Source organism: Triturus cristatus, chromosome 1_2, assembly GCF_964204655.1.
Source record: "Triturus cristatus chromosome 1_2, aTriCri1.1, whole genome shotgun sequence".
In the NCBI taxonomy this organism is placed as follows: domain Eukaryota; kingdom Metazoa; phylum Chordata; class Amphibia; order Caudata; family Salamandridae; genus Triturus; species Triturus cristatus.
Window position 1 is genome coordinate 539,382,124 of NC_140580.1, and position 14,751 is coordinate 539,396,874.

At 46.5% G+C, this 14,751-nt stretch overlaps 1 protein-coding gene across 5 annotated transcripts in view; it reads right to left on the reverse strand.

The window, feature by feature from the left end:
* ZFYVE27 (zinc finger FYVE-type containing 27) overlaps positions 1-14,751 on the reverse strand; it is a 291,267-nt gene that overhangs the window by 142,234 nt on the left and 134,282 nt on the right. The window lies entirely within an intron of this gene.

Consider the following 14,751-nt stretch of genomic DNA (forward strand, 5'->3'; position numbering starts at 1 on the left):
TATTTAACTTATTTATTGCTTCACTGTATTTATTGTTCCACAGTATTTATTGTCGCACAATATTTATTGGTTTGCAGTATTTATTGCCTCAGAATATTTAATTGCCTGTATGTATTGCACTTATATTTATGCCTTAATTATTTATGATCACCCCTATTTATTGAATCATTAAGCCAGTATTTATTTGACCTGCACTATTTAAAAAGCCTTGTATATTGGGATTGTTTTATTATTATCTATTTAATCAGCAACTAGGAGAAAAAGAGGATAAACAGAGATATTTTCATAATTTTTACGGTGTAGAGTCGTTTTTGGAACGGATGCACGCATGGTTATTGTATGGGTATGACGTATGCTTAGCACGGTGCCTGATTCCTGACCACTCGAGCCAAGCTACCACTGTGTATGTCTGGAGAGACCCCGTTACCACCACCCTTTCCGGTGTGGGAGTGGAGAATTTCCAACATTAATTGGTGTTCAGTGGTGGGATAGAGCTGTGCCTACGTATACTCAACAATAACTGTGGGTAGTCCATAGGCATACACCGGGAGTTTTCTCAAAGCGGCCATCCTAATTGTGAGTTTTTGTTTTTTCCAAATTTACTCTGGTGGTGGGAGGAGGTATTATATAAGGTACCCCCCTGCATAGTTACTGCAAATAACTGTCCTCTGACCTGAGTGGGCAAGATGGAGTTTGTACTGGAGAATTTAGAAACGTACACTGTGGCCCAACTCAGGGAGTTTTGTCAGCGGGAGGGGGTGTATTGTCCCCCAGGAGCAAGGAAGGGTGCACTCCAAACCAGCTTAAGGGCTTGGGGGGAGGCACGACGAGAAAGCAAGGCTGAGGAGGAGGACAGGGATAGAGAGCCCGACAGTGAGGGAGCTGGTTTGTACCAACCTGAGGTGGGGAACCTGTCAGCGGGGCCCAGGACACTTTCCAGGAAGGGCAGCAGTGCCTCTAGCGGTGGCTTGTCTGAAGTGGAGTTAACAGACCGGAGGGAGAAAAGACAGCTCACATGGGACTTAGCAAGGCTGGAGAAGGAGAAGGAGGAACAGAGGATGGCTCATGAGATAAGGCTGAAAGAGATAGATCTTCAGATCCTGAGAATCGGGGCACACCCTGTACCTAACGGTGGCAGCGAAGAACGAGAGTACACCAGGGAACCCAAACCCTACCTGCCAAAGGACATAGTAGCTAGCTATGGGGTGGGTGACGATATCGCCAAGTGGCTAGCGGCCTATGAGGTCTCGTTAAGGGCCCATGGGGTTCCAGAGAAGTACTGGGGAGGGGGATTGTACAAGTACATGCCTCCAGCTGGTAGGGATGCATTATTGGCCCTCGAGGAGGATGAGCAGACCCACTACCCCACCATGAAACTGGCGCTCATAAGAAAGTTTGGACTAACACCCGAAAAGTACAGACAGAAGTTCAGGGGTAGTCACAAACTGGGCACACAGAATTGGGTGGACTTCCTGGACTATGCAAAGAAGGCACTAGAGGGTTGGATTCAGGGCAGTGAAGTGAGGGACTACGAGGGGTTGTTTGATCTAGTACTGAAGGAACACCTGCTCGAGAAATGTTTCCCTGAACTGCGTCAACACCTGGTGGATAGCAAGCTGACCAGTCCCCGGAAGCTTGCTGAGGAGGCGGACATTTGGGCTAGTACCCGGGTGTCCACAAGGGGGACTGGAGGGGATACTCAAAAGGCCGGACAGGGCGCCCCTCAGAAGAAAGAGGGAGGGGAAAAGAAAAAGGAGTTCTCCAAAGGCCCCCAAAATAATTTCCAAGGAAAGGGAACAGGATTCACCCCTAGGGCTAACCCACCCAGAAACCCTAATCCTGGCCAGAGTCAGCAGCCAAGGGTTGTCCATTGCTACGAGTGCGGTGGCGTTGGACACTATAAAGGAGATCCGAAGTGCCTGAAACGACCACCCCCTCCCATTGGAGGAAAGACCCCCGGAGTAGCTAGTGTAGTGTTCGGGGAGGAGATGCCCTTAACTAAGGGAAGGGAGTGGGCGGGTGTCACTTTAGTGTCCCTGGGAGAACGGGAGATGGTTCCTAAGATCCAGGTGCCCGCAAATACCGTAAAGTATGGGCAATGGGTCACCATCAACGGCCAAAGAGGGGAGGCTCTGAGAGACACAGGAGCCAGTATGACTATGGTACGTAGTCAACTGGTGTCTCCAGAGCAGGTAATTCCCGATGTACTCCACCCAGCCGCGATGGCTGACGGCAGAACAGGCCACTATCCAGTGGCCGAGGTTCCCTTTGAATGGGGGGGGGTTGCAGGTTCACTTCGAGTTGCCGTAAGCCCTGCCGTGCCAGTCGATTGTCTGCTGGGGAATGACATGGAACACAACGCTTGGAAGGAGGTGGAATACCGGACTCATACTGAGATGCTGGGAACACCTGACTGGGCCTGTGTTAGCACAAGGTCCGCGACTACCCGGAGAGGTAGTTCGTTTCGGCTGGAGCCTGGAACAAAGGCCCAGCCAGCTGCCAGTCAAGGGAAGAACCGAGGACAGGAGGAGCCTGCCTCGGCGTCCACACCCCGTAGGACGGATAGGCCACCGGAGGTGGTGGACCAGGAGTCTGCGGTGGGGGACGTTACCAAACTGGAGGACCTACCCATCCCGGCCGAGTGGCACGTGGAGGGAGGCCCGTCCAGGGAGGAATTCTGCCAGGGCCAGAGGGAGTGCCCTACCCTTGAGGGGCTGAGGCGACAGGCCGAAGCCCAGGCAGCAGGGAACGTTGAAGGGAACTACAGTGTTTACTGGGAGGATGGCCTCCTCTACAGTGAACCCAAGGCACCCCTACACGGATCGTCACGAGCCTTGGTAGTCCCTCAACGTTATCGAGCCTTCCTTCTGGAGTTGGCTCACGAGATCCCATTGGCAGGACACTTGGGGCAGGACAAGACCTTCGCCCGTCTTGTCCCACACTTTTATTGGCCTCAGATGAAAGTGTCGTCCGATACCTACTGCCGGACATGTGTGTCTTGCCAAGCCAGTGGGAAAACAGGGGTGAAGCTGAAAGCTCCCCTGGAACCACTTCCTGTCGTTAGCACCCCCTTTGAAAGGGTGGGCATCGACATTGTGGGTCCGTTAGATCCGCCAACGTCAGCTGGTCACAGGTTTATCCTGGTCCTGGTGGATCATGCCACACGGTACCCAGAGGCAATACCTCTGAGGACCATAACAGCACCTGTTGTGGCTAGGGCCCTAATGGGAATCTTTACCCGAGTGGGTTTTCCCAAGGAAGTTGTGTCCGACAGGGGGACCAACTTCATGTCAGCGTACATGCGGGCGATGTGGAAGGAGTGTGGAGTGACCTACCGGTTCACAACTCCTTACCACCCCCAGACCAATGGTCTGGTGGAGAGGTTTAACAAAACCTTGAAGGGCATGATCAGAAGTCTGCCTGAAAGCCTGCGGAGGAAATGGGACGTCCTCCTACCCTGTCTACTCTTTTCTTACAGGGAAGTGCCACAGAAGGGAGTGGGCTTCAGCCCCTTCGAGCTTCTGTATGGGCACCCTGTACGTGGACCTCTCAACCTGGTGAGAGACGGATGGGAAAGAACTCCCAGAAAGCTTCCCCAGGACGTGGTGAGCTACATGCTGGCCTTCCGGAGCCAAATGGCTAAGTTGTGGAAGCAAGCTTCTGACAACTTGGAAGCCAGCCAAGCAGTGATGAAGGCGTGGTATGACCACAAGGCTCACCCGGTGGAGTTGGAGCCTGGCCAGAAGGTATGGGTGATCGAACCGGGAGAGCTTAGCGCCCTCCAGGATCGCTGGTCAGGACCCTTTGAGGTGTTGGAGAAGAAGGGTAAGGCTACCTACTTGGTGGACCTGAAGACCCCTCGTCAGCCCCTGCGGGTGCTGCATGCCAACCGCCTCAAACCCCACCACGAGAGGCCCGAAGTCATCTTGATGATGGTGACTGACGTAGGAGAGGACGTGGAAAGCGAGCCTCTCCCTGATTTGTTTGTGTCTCAAGAGAAGGATGGGTCTGTGGAGGGAGTGATTCTCTCCCCATCTCTAACTCCTGAACAGCGGGAGGACTGCCGCCAGGTCCTGGGGCAGTACTCTTCGTTGTTCTCCCTTGTCCCGGGTAGGACTCACCTGTGCGTCCATGACGTGGACACAGGAGACAGCCCACCTGTGAAGTCAAAGATCTACCGGATGACAGACAAGGTGAAGGCCAGCATTCACAGTGAAGTCACTAAGATGCTGGAGCTAGGAGTGATCGAACCTTCTAGCAGCCCCTGGTCCAGTCCGGTGGTGTTAGTACCAAAAGCTGCACCACCGGGTGCCCAACCGGAACTGAGGTTCTGTGTGGACTACCGGGGACTGAATTCAGTGACCAAAACTGATGCTCATCCGATCCCTAGGGCGGATGAATTGATTGACTGGCTGGGAGCTGCCCAATACCTAAGTACCTTTGACCTTACTTCTGGGTACTGGCAGATCTCTTTGACTGATGGAGCAAGGGAAAGGTCAGCCTTCTCCACGCCCAATGGCCACTACCAGTTCTGTGTGATGCCCTTTGGGCTCAAGAACGCACCTGCCACGTTTCAGCGCCTGGTAAACCAGATCCTCACCGGAATGGAGAGTTTCTCTGCTGCTTATCTGGATGACATAGCCGTCTTCAGTAACAGCTGGGAGGATCACTTGCGTCACCTGCAAGCTGTTCTCCAGGCCCTGAGACAAGCTGGATTGACGATCAAGGCCAGCAAGTGCCAGATCGGGCAGGGGTCGGTAGTGTACCTTGGACACTTGGTGGGTAGGGGAGCGGTGCAACCCCTCCAGGCGAAGATCGAGGCCATCATGGCCTGGGAACCCCCCAAGACACAGACTGAGGTCCGAGCTTTTCTGGGCCTCACAGGATATTACCGCCGCTTCGTGAAGGGATACGGTACCATCGTAGCTCCCCTCACGGAGCTCACGTCCAAGAAACAACCTCGACGGGTAGTCTGGACGGAGGCTTGTCAGCAGGCCTTTGTGAGACTGAAGAAAGCCATGTGCGAGGCCCCGGTCTTAAGGGCCCCAGACTTTTCCAAGGAGTTCATTGTCCAGACAGATGCATCAGAACATGGCATTGGGGCAGTGTTATCGCAACTCAATGAAGAGGGTCTGGATCAACCCGTGGTCTTCCTATCCCGGAGACTACTTCCCAGGGAACAGAAGTGGATTGCAATAGAGCGTGAAGCCTTTGCAGTGGTATGGGCTCTGAAGAAGTTGCGGCCATACCTGTTTGGCTCGCACTTCCTGGTTCAGACCGACCACAGACCCCTTCGTTGGCTGATGCAGATGAAGGGGGAGAATCCCAAGCTGTTGAGGTGGTCTATTTCCCTACAGGGAATGGACTTTCAGGTGGAACATCGGCCTGGAGTGGACCACGCCAATGCAGACGGTCTCTCAAGGTATTTCCGCCTTAGTGATGAGAACTCCCAAGGGGTTGGGTAGCTCTCCCCACTTTCAGCTGGGGGGGACGCGTGTTAGACCTGTCAGCCCTTTGGGTGGTCCCTCCTCATCATTATTTATTTTGTCCCACTTTTGCCTCAAACCCTGTTTGAATTTTTCCTTTTTGGGAACCACCAGACTTTTTAGTGTTGCTGCAGATTCAGGGAGCCATTTTATCTACCCCTGGAACTTCTGTCTGAGGGCCTGGAGCACAAAATGGTGGCCACCTGTGACATCACCAGCACCCACTGGAACCTACTAGCACCTTCCAGAACATTCCAGAACCCTGTGACAGTTGGAGGCGGTTTAGAATGTTGGGAAGCTAAGACAGAGAGTTGGCAGTTGGAGCTGGCAGTTGGCACCTGACTGGTGAAGAGTGAGCAGCAGAAACTTGAAGGAGGAAGGAGTGAAGCAGCAGGGGTGGAAACTTGTGCCTGGAGTGGGGTCCATAAACCCACCCTTGATACTAGTCCCTACTGACTGAGCCCAGCCTGGAGCCCTGTGTGGGAAGAAGCAAGAAAAACCATCCTAAGGACCTGGACAGCAGGAACAGGCCTTAGAATCCAAGAACAGCAAGATCCTGACCTGGATACTGGTTTCCCTGGAGTCTGACGTAGAGTAGCCTGGAGACCTGGAGCCCGAGGTGGAGAAGCGGCGCTGACTGGAAAAGCAGACGTCGTACCCGGAGCCGCCAGAGGTCGAGAGAGGGCGCCGACGGAGGTCGTGAGGAGTCCCAGAGGTCGAGGAGGAAGTCACCCGAGGTCGAGTGAGCGGCGTCGACGGGGGAGTGAAGTCCGCCCTCCGGAATCGCTGGAGACCGAGGTGAAGCGTGCCGGAGGTCGGGAGTGGAGATCGCACTCCGGAGTCGCCGGAACCTGAGAGAATCGTGCCGGAGGTCGGGAGTGGAGGTCGCACTCCGGAGTCGCCGGAACCTGAGGAGAGGAGCACCGGAGGTCGGGAGTGAGGATCGCACTCCGGAGCCGCCGGAAGTCGACATCGAGCCAAGGCCGGCCGACGTCATCGAAACTGAGGTCGCCATCGGACCGGAGCCGCCCGAAGTCGACATCGAGCCAAGACTGCCCGACGCCATCGAATCGGAGGTCGAGATCGAGCCGAGGCCGCCGACATCGAACCGGAACCGCCTACCGGCGTCGTCAAGAACTAACATTGTGCCGAGGCCGCCGACATCGAACCGGAACCGCCTCACGGCGTCGACACGACTCCAGTGGCGTCGGAGCTTCAGAAAAAGGGCAGTAAGTGGAATAGAGGGCGCCAAAGGCCCTGTGGAATCCTAAGAGACTACTCTAGGGGTTAGAGAGGTGCTGGAACCAGCTTGACTGTGCCAGGGGTGAGCTGAGACTAATTCAGAGGGGTTGTGTAGAGTGAGAGAGCCAGGTCTCTAGTATTCCCCCCTTGATCTACCTCAGTTTAGGCCTCAGCCTTGACCAAGCTAGGGAGCAGACACCCTCAAGCCATCCACCTAACCACAAGCTGTGCCTGGGCCAAATCAGCCCATAGTAATCTCAAATGTGATCTGATTCTTTAAGTGTCACGGTCAGCTTTTAACTATTTATGGAGAGCACTGTATTTATTGTATTTAACTTATTTATTGCTTCACTGTATTTATTGTTCCACAGTATTTATTGTCGCACAATATTTATTGGTTTGCAGTATTTATTGCCTCAGAATATTTAATTGCCTGTATGTAATGCACTTATATTTATGCCTTAATTATTTATGATCACCCCTATTTATTGAATCATTAAGCCAGTATTTATTTGACCTGCACTATTTAAAAAGCCTTGTATATTGGGATTGTTTTATTATTATCTATTTAATCAGCAACTAGGAGAAAAAGAAGATAAACAGAGATATTTTCAAAATTTTTACGGTGTAGAGTCGTTTTTGGAACGGATGCACGCTTGGTTATTGTATGGGTATGACGTATGCTTAGCACGGTGCCTGATTCCTGACCACTCGAGCCAAGCTACCACTGTGTATGTCTGGAGAGACCCCGTTACCACCACCCTTTCCGGTGTGGGAGTGGAGAATTTCCAACACCAAGCATGAAAATTCTCAACTATAAATCAGCAGACATCAAACATTTTTAGAAGCAGCCTCTAATGTACAGAGATATAAGAAACTCACAGATGGGTCCCCAGCCCACGCGAGTGAGGGAAGCTTAGCGAAAACGCCCTCCTATTGTAAGTCAGGAAAGGAAATCCAGCTACTACTCTAGGAACACGCACTAATATGAACACACAATATTCTACGTGGCAACATGCTTCTTTTCATCTTCCACATTATCCATGGCTAACCTAAATCAGTACTTATTTACTTCACTTGCCGGCTTATAAAATTGAAGTATAATTAAATATGCATTTAATATATGTCCTGTGCTATTCAAACATGGGCTTTTAGATATTTTTTCCATAAAAAGCGTTTTTGTTCACAAATGAAATTCGCTCTGGCACCCACATGCAAGGCACGAGGATAATTCTACTACATTATTGTTCATTCCTTTGATGGGGCATACATGAACATTGCACATCCATACACATAGAAGGAACATCATTCTTGCTCCAATACAGTGATGGTATTGCATTGCGTGAGGGAACTTTAACATCCAAAAATAAACCGAATCACCATAAAAGGTGTTGATGTCCAGTATGCATGCTATGCACAAAACAATCTTTCTTAGTATTATTTTTCTCTACAGTAGGCTTTCTTCACATTATCTGGAAAAGCTGAAGGACTGCTCAGGTCCTAATGCCATCTCTGAGCATGCACTTGTGATGAGTGATTAGTATGGTTTCCTCTAAACATGCAGTTACCGGTTTCTTCTGTAAGTAAAGCTCTGATCATGAGGTCTGTTGCTATTTGGGCCTGCTCTAGGTTGCCTTGGTATCATAATTTGAGCATTAACTATCAACTGAGCAACTAGCAATTAAATGTATTGATTCTAATGCGTATATGCTCTTGGTGCATCTACTGGTCTGATATACTTATGTTAGTTTTCAGCACAGCAGAATAAATAGAAAAAAACAGAAATGTAAGACTCATGTACATGTTGCATATGTCTGTCGATGGAGTGCACTTAAGGTCAGTGGTTCATGCTTGAGCGAAAGACCATGAACTGGACACAACACTGATCACAAAAGGATGCCTCAAGAAAGAAAGTGGCCATCAGACAGTTTCAATTTATCTGCAAATGTTTATGGCTTGGTTATATCCAATGCTTAACGTCTTTGCGGAGCATGCACTGGTTTCACCTCTGGCCAGGCAGTGGCAACTTTCTTCTAATATGCAGGCTCCATCATGTGAATTGCTGCTAATCTGACCTGATCAGTTACTCAGTTACATATTTTGAGGGTGGGAGGATGATTATAATATATGTATGCTGAGAATGTGTTAATATAGTATTATTATTGCATATTTTTTATTGGTGTATTTACTTAGCTCAATAACGTAGTAGCGTAAAAAGCAAAGTAGAGTAAAATGTCAACAACCCCTAAGAGCTCTATGTTGTCTCCAGTCATCTTCACTCGATACATTGAGCCGCTTGGTGCTCTACTCACAGTTAACAGCATCTAAATTCATCATTATGCCGATGAAACACAACTCTACTTGAAAGTGTCCTCTGCTTCAGACATCTAGTGCCTCAAACACAGAGCCTACCTGAAGCGAAACCCAACCAAGGCACAATTTCTGTAACTTGCCAAGAACAATAATATAGATACAGTACAAACCTAGTTCAATGACATGGACCTTGACAGCTTTAAATCCCAACTCTTAACAAATGCCAAGTCATGTGAATTCACCCTAGAACCAGACTCACCCTCAAAGAACACATTGTTAAAAAACCAAAGACGGTCTGGTACCAGCTCTCACGTCTAAATGAAAGTCAAACTATTTATTTCAGAAAGCCACTTCAAAACTGCTGGGCACACTTTGTACTCTCACATCTGGATAGTGTTAATGCCCTTCTCCATATCTTCCCACACTGGACCCTTTTGGGGCATCCTACCTGCTGCGGCAGGTCTCATCCAGGGCCTGAAGAAATATGATCACATCACTCCCATTCCTGATGGAGATCTATTGGCTCTCTTTGTCAGCTCACAACATGTTTGAAACGAGCTGCATCATTTACAAAGCTATCATGACCAGCACCCTTGCTTATCCTGCAGACAAACTTGCCATCTTTGCTGGATCTTGACACACCAGCAGCCAGGACACCCACAGAATATAGACTAAGAAGTGGAAAAAAAAAAAAAAACAAGACAGCAATCCTACTCCATCCATGCATCCAGGTTCCGGAAACATCCCCGTATCAATCAGGACCACTCAACACTGCTTCAATTTAGGAAAACGTTCAAGACTCCCTTCTTTAATGAAAACTACATCACAATGCACTAGCCATCCACAACCAAGCTTCCTCTTTTCTACTCTTTGACCTGGTGCTTGTCTTTGACCATGCAAAGGGCCCCACTGCCTTTTGGTTAGGTTTGCGCAACGGAGTACCGTACACATACATACAAGACATTTTCGCCACACCGAACTTGCAGTGACTCATGGTACATTTTGCATTAGTCTTCCTTTTGAGTACTTTTCTCGACTTGGTCAATGTCCGGAGTGAATGTGCAGGAACAGGGCAGGGACACTGATCAAAAACGATGCCTCATGATCACAAAAGAGATTGACATTATATGTTGAGTAATACCCAGGAGCAGTAATCCCAGTAAAGCTGGTTGCCGTTAATACTAAGAGCAGTACCCCTTTAATCCAGACGTGGCTCTAGCTACCAAGAGGAGCTGATAGTAGGAAGTAACCTGGGTGAATGTCCAGGAAAGATCAGCTCTGACTGGGATGGAGAGAGTGGGGGGATGAGGGCTTACCTAGCTGTATGGGTTCAGAAAGATCGTCTCTGGACCTTGGCCTTCCAAGCCCAAACAGCTGTGATGCTCTTAAATTGTAACCCTCTAGCTGGACACCAAGATGGGCACCCTGAGGGACTGCTTTAAGCAATTAGGGGGAGGGAAGAGATGCCCTGGTCATGTGCCCTTTCTAAAAAAGTCTGTCACCAAACCAGTGACCCTGGGCAGAGGACAGGGGATGAGTTTATTAGCATGCCTGTAACACTTAATTCTCAACCTCAAGGGGCTAAACCGGAAGAGGCGGTTTGGTGCAATCCACACAAAAATTGTTTAAGAGCTGTGTGTTTTGTTTTCTTTAACATTTCCAGCATTAAAGTAAAGCAATACACTCCCTCGAATGGTTTAGAGGAAAAATGCAGTGTTTTAAAAAACACAGATTTTCTCAGGTCCTGGAAACGTCAATATTTCAAAACTAAATGATGAATTAAGGCCCACTTATTCAGAAAGGTTCTTAAAAGAGCATTCCAAAGTTATCTGTTGAAGATATTCCCACAGATTTTATTACAAGACAGGAGGCTACCATTATGCATAACATCTTTTATTGCCACTCCTGCAGCACTTTAAAGACCTAGCAACAGACACTAGAACTTGAACACAGAATTCCATAAATACTCCTTTCTCCCAACATTCTTCCTCTTTTAATTGCTGCTCCTGGAACAGATAAGTCACGTCTTTGATTCCTTGTATGAATTAATATTTACTTTTAGAGATTATTAAGAATGTATAAGAGCTGGTTTCTAATTTCTGGAAGCATGCTCTAAATAATAATGTAATTTTTATTTTTAAGGAATAAGTTTTAAAAAAAGGAATAAGTTTATTAAGTGGTGTTTTATTTAGAGAGGTTTATTGTGTATTTCACACTAAACAATGTTACTAGTTTTTTAGAGAAGATAAAATTCTGGGAGTTATTTGATCAAAATTGCAGGAAGAAGTAGTTATTACTTAATAAAATTAAAATTGTTTAAAGAAATGCTTTGTTACGGTTTTTTGCGCGAGTTTGCTCGCATGATGGTTCCCAGGGTAAAGAGGTAGCTTGTGGAGCAGAGGTTGATCGAGTGAGGCAGCCACAGCATCTTTTGAAAAGGGAGACGTGGAGTCGATAGCTGCGTTTATTGTTGAGCGTGTAGGTACGTCGTTACGTGCGTATTCACGCGACACGAATGGCCATTTTAGATTGGGGAGAAATAAGGTTAAAGATACATTTCACGATAGCGCGAGGGACGGTTTAACGTTCTTCTCAGTGCCCAGGGTGAAATCAGCTGTTTTTGTATTGTAGTAGGTGAAACAGAGCATTTAAGGAGTTTTTTTTAAAGCTCTCAGAGGGTAGAAATGTACGAATATTGGAAAGTATGGTTTAGTTATGAAGTATTATAGAACAAAAGCCTTGAAATATTTTGAAGAGTAATTGTATTTGAATATTTCGATAGAAGGAAAGTCTGTGACTTGACTAAAATGGAAAGAGTATTAAGCAGTGAAAATGAAATTACAAATAGTAAAGTGAATGAAGAGTTAATAAAAATAATTGTAGTATATGAGATGAAAAACAGGTTAAAGAGTCTATGGAGAACTTTATTAAGAATAGGAAAAGAAAGGGAAATCTGGTGAAGAATTTTATTCTTCTTTATCTGAGGGAGAAGGAATGAGTTCAGAAGTTGGTAGGCAGAAAACGAAAAAAAACAGGCATATAGAAGAGGTGGACATGAAACAAAATATAAAGGAAGGAAATAAATCATCCGCAAAGAAAGGTGTCCTTAGCGGCACAAAAGGGAAAGGTGTCCTTAGACGCATGCAAAGAGAGGATACCCTTTGCGGCACGCATGAGGAGAAGGATTTTGAGGATGTGTTCCAAAATGTAATGTCTGGCAAAGGGGATTAAAACATGGACGAATATGTCTTGGATTTGCAAGATGATGAAGGATATGAGGAATTTGAGGATATGGAAATAAAAGCAAGTAATGAGCGCATCAGAGATCCCTTTGGGGGAGATATGTTTAGTCCACTTAATCTGAAATATCCATGAAGGACTGAGTGGTTGCCAATGGAACACGTGGCAAAGTTCATAAAGACTTGGATTACAAAAACCTTGGACTGGTAAAATGTGTAGAATTATGAAGGCAGAATGTTCAAGACCAAGGATAGAGGAGAAATTATGTGCAACACCTAATTTAGACCCAGATCTTATAAGTTTTTTGTTTATGCTTGGAAGAGATCCTAAAAAAGTTCATGAGAGGTCTTTAAAAATCTGCCAAGATAAATTACTAGATGTTGTGGGACCTTTGGGAAGGATCCTTGATATGGCAGAGGATGCTTACGCAAATGAGGAGAAAATTGATGTTAAATTATTAAGAGGTTGGTGCCAAAAGGCGTTTGTCCTTCTTTGCAATGCGAACGCAGGTTCAATGCAAGAAAGGAGAAAAGCGATATTAATGAAAATTAATCCAAAGCTAGGAGATTTAGCACAAAAGGAAGGAATTGAGGATTGTAAGGGTTTGTTGTTTGGAGAAGGTCAGGTTAAAGGGATAGGAAAGTATATAGGGACTTGTACAGCTTTGGATAAAGCACAGGGAAACATGCGTAAAATGTTTGGAGTTTTTGGAAGGGCCAGTAGAAGGGGACCCCTTACTGGCCGAGGAATGCAGAGGTCCCATTATGGCGTACAAAACAATTACCAATATGGATGGCAGCAGAGTGGTAGAGGATACAGGTTTCTTCCCAAGTAGAGGAAGAACATGACAAGGAAGGAGATATTCAAGAGGATTTGGACAGACAAACAATGGAGGACAAGGTGAGTATGGGGACTATTCTTGTTTTTTTCCCGAAATAAGTAGGAGGTCGATTAAAATTTTACAAGGAGGAATGGGAGAGAAATACAAGAGATCCATGGGTAATGGATCAGTTCTAGGATGTGTAATGGAATTCAAAAGGAACCCTGTTCAGGAGAGAGAACAAAGGGGAATAAAAATGTCGTTAGAACAAAAAGCAATAGTAGATCCGGAAATAGTTAATCCAATTGGGAAGAATGCAATAAGAGAAGTAGAAGATTGGGAAAAATGTTTTGTAAGCAAACTATTTTTGGTGGAGAAGAAGCACAAAGCATGGCGCATTGTGATAAATTTAAGGGAATTAAACCGGTTGCTGGTTTACCGACATTTGAAAAAGTAGGGAATACATTGTCTGAGAGATCTTTTGAAGGACAGGATTGGATGGTGAAGTTAGATCTCAAAGATGCATACTTTACAATTCCAATGGCGAAGGAGAGTCAGAGGTTTTGGGAGATTATCAATTCCTAGGTTTACCTTTCGGACTTTCTTCAGCACCTTGGTGTTTCACAAAGGTGATGAGGGTAGTAGTTGCACATTTCCGCCAGGGAGGGATGAAAATGATAATTTATTTAGACGATATCCTGATGTTATCGCAGTGTCAGGAAGAGTTGAAGGTAAATATGCAGAAGGTGGTGCAAAAATTGGAAGACTTGGGTTTCATTTTGAACAGGGAAAAATCATGCATGGAACCTACACAGACGCTAGATTTCATGGGTTTCAGGTGGATACAAAGACATGTCATTTGAAACTACCAGAGAAAAAGATGAAAATGATAAAAAAGGAAATACAGCAAAGTTTGAGGAAAGATTTGGTTACTTTAAGAGAATTAGCAAGAATAATAGGTCTGTTGTCATCTTCAGTTCAGGCAATATTTCCAGGACCTCTACATTATCAAGCATTGCAGAGGTTAAAGGGAAATGCATTAAGGAAAGATTTATGGTATGGAAACAAAGTAGATTGGGATGCGGATGCAAAAGAGGAACTTGGATCGTGGTTAGACAATATGGAGGCTTGGAATGGGAGAGCGATTTTTAGAGTAATACCAGATTTTGTGATGGATTCAGATGCGAGTTTGACAGGATGGGGAGCACGTCTGGGAAATTTGGAGACAGGAGGTGTGTGGTCTAGAGAGGAGAAATTGAAGCATATAAATTGTTTAGAATGGACAGCAGGTTTATATGCTTTGCAAAGTTTCAGAGAGAGTTTAAAGGGTCACTCGGTTCTGATGAGAATGGACAATGTGTCTGCAGCGACTTATATAAACAAGTTAGGAGAAATGAAGTCGCAGAAGTAGCAAAGATTTTTGGAATTTTTGCATGGAGCACAAAGTGGTGGTACTAGCTGAATATTTGGCTGGAGAATTCAATGTGAGTGCAAATTGGAATTCAAGGAATTTGAGGGATTACAGCGACAGGAAATTTGACAGGATTTGTTTTGGGAAGATAAGCAAAGCATGGGGTCCGTTGGAAGTGGATCTCTTTGCAAGTCGTTTGACTTTCCAGTAGAAGGAGTATTTCAGTTGGAGAGCAGATT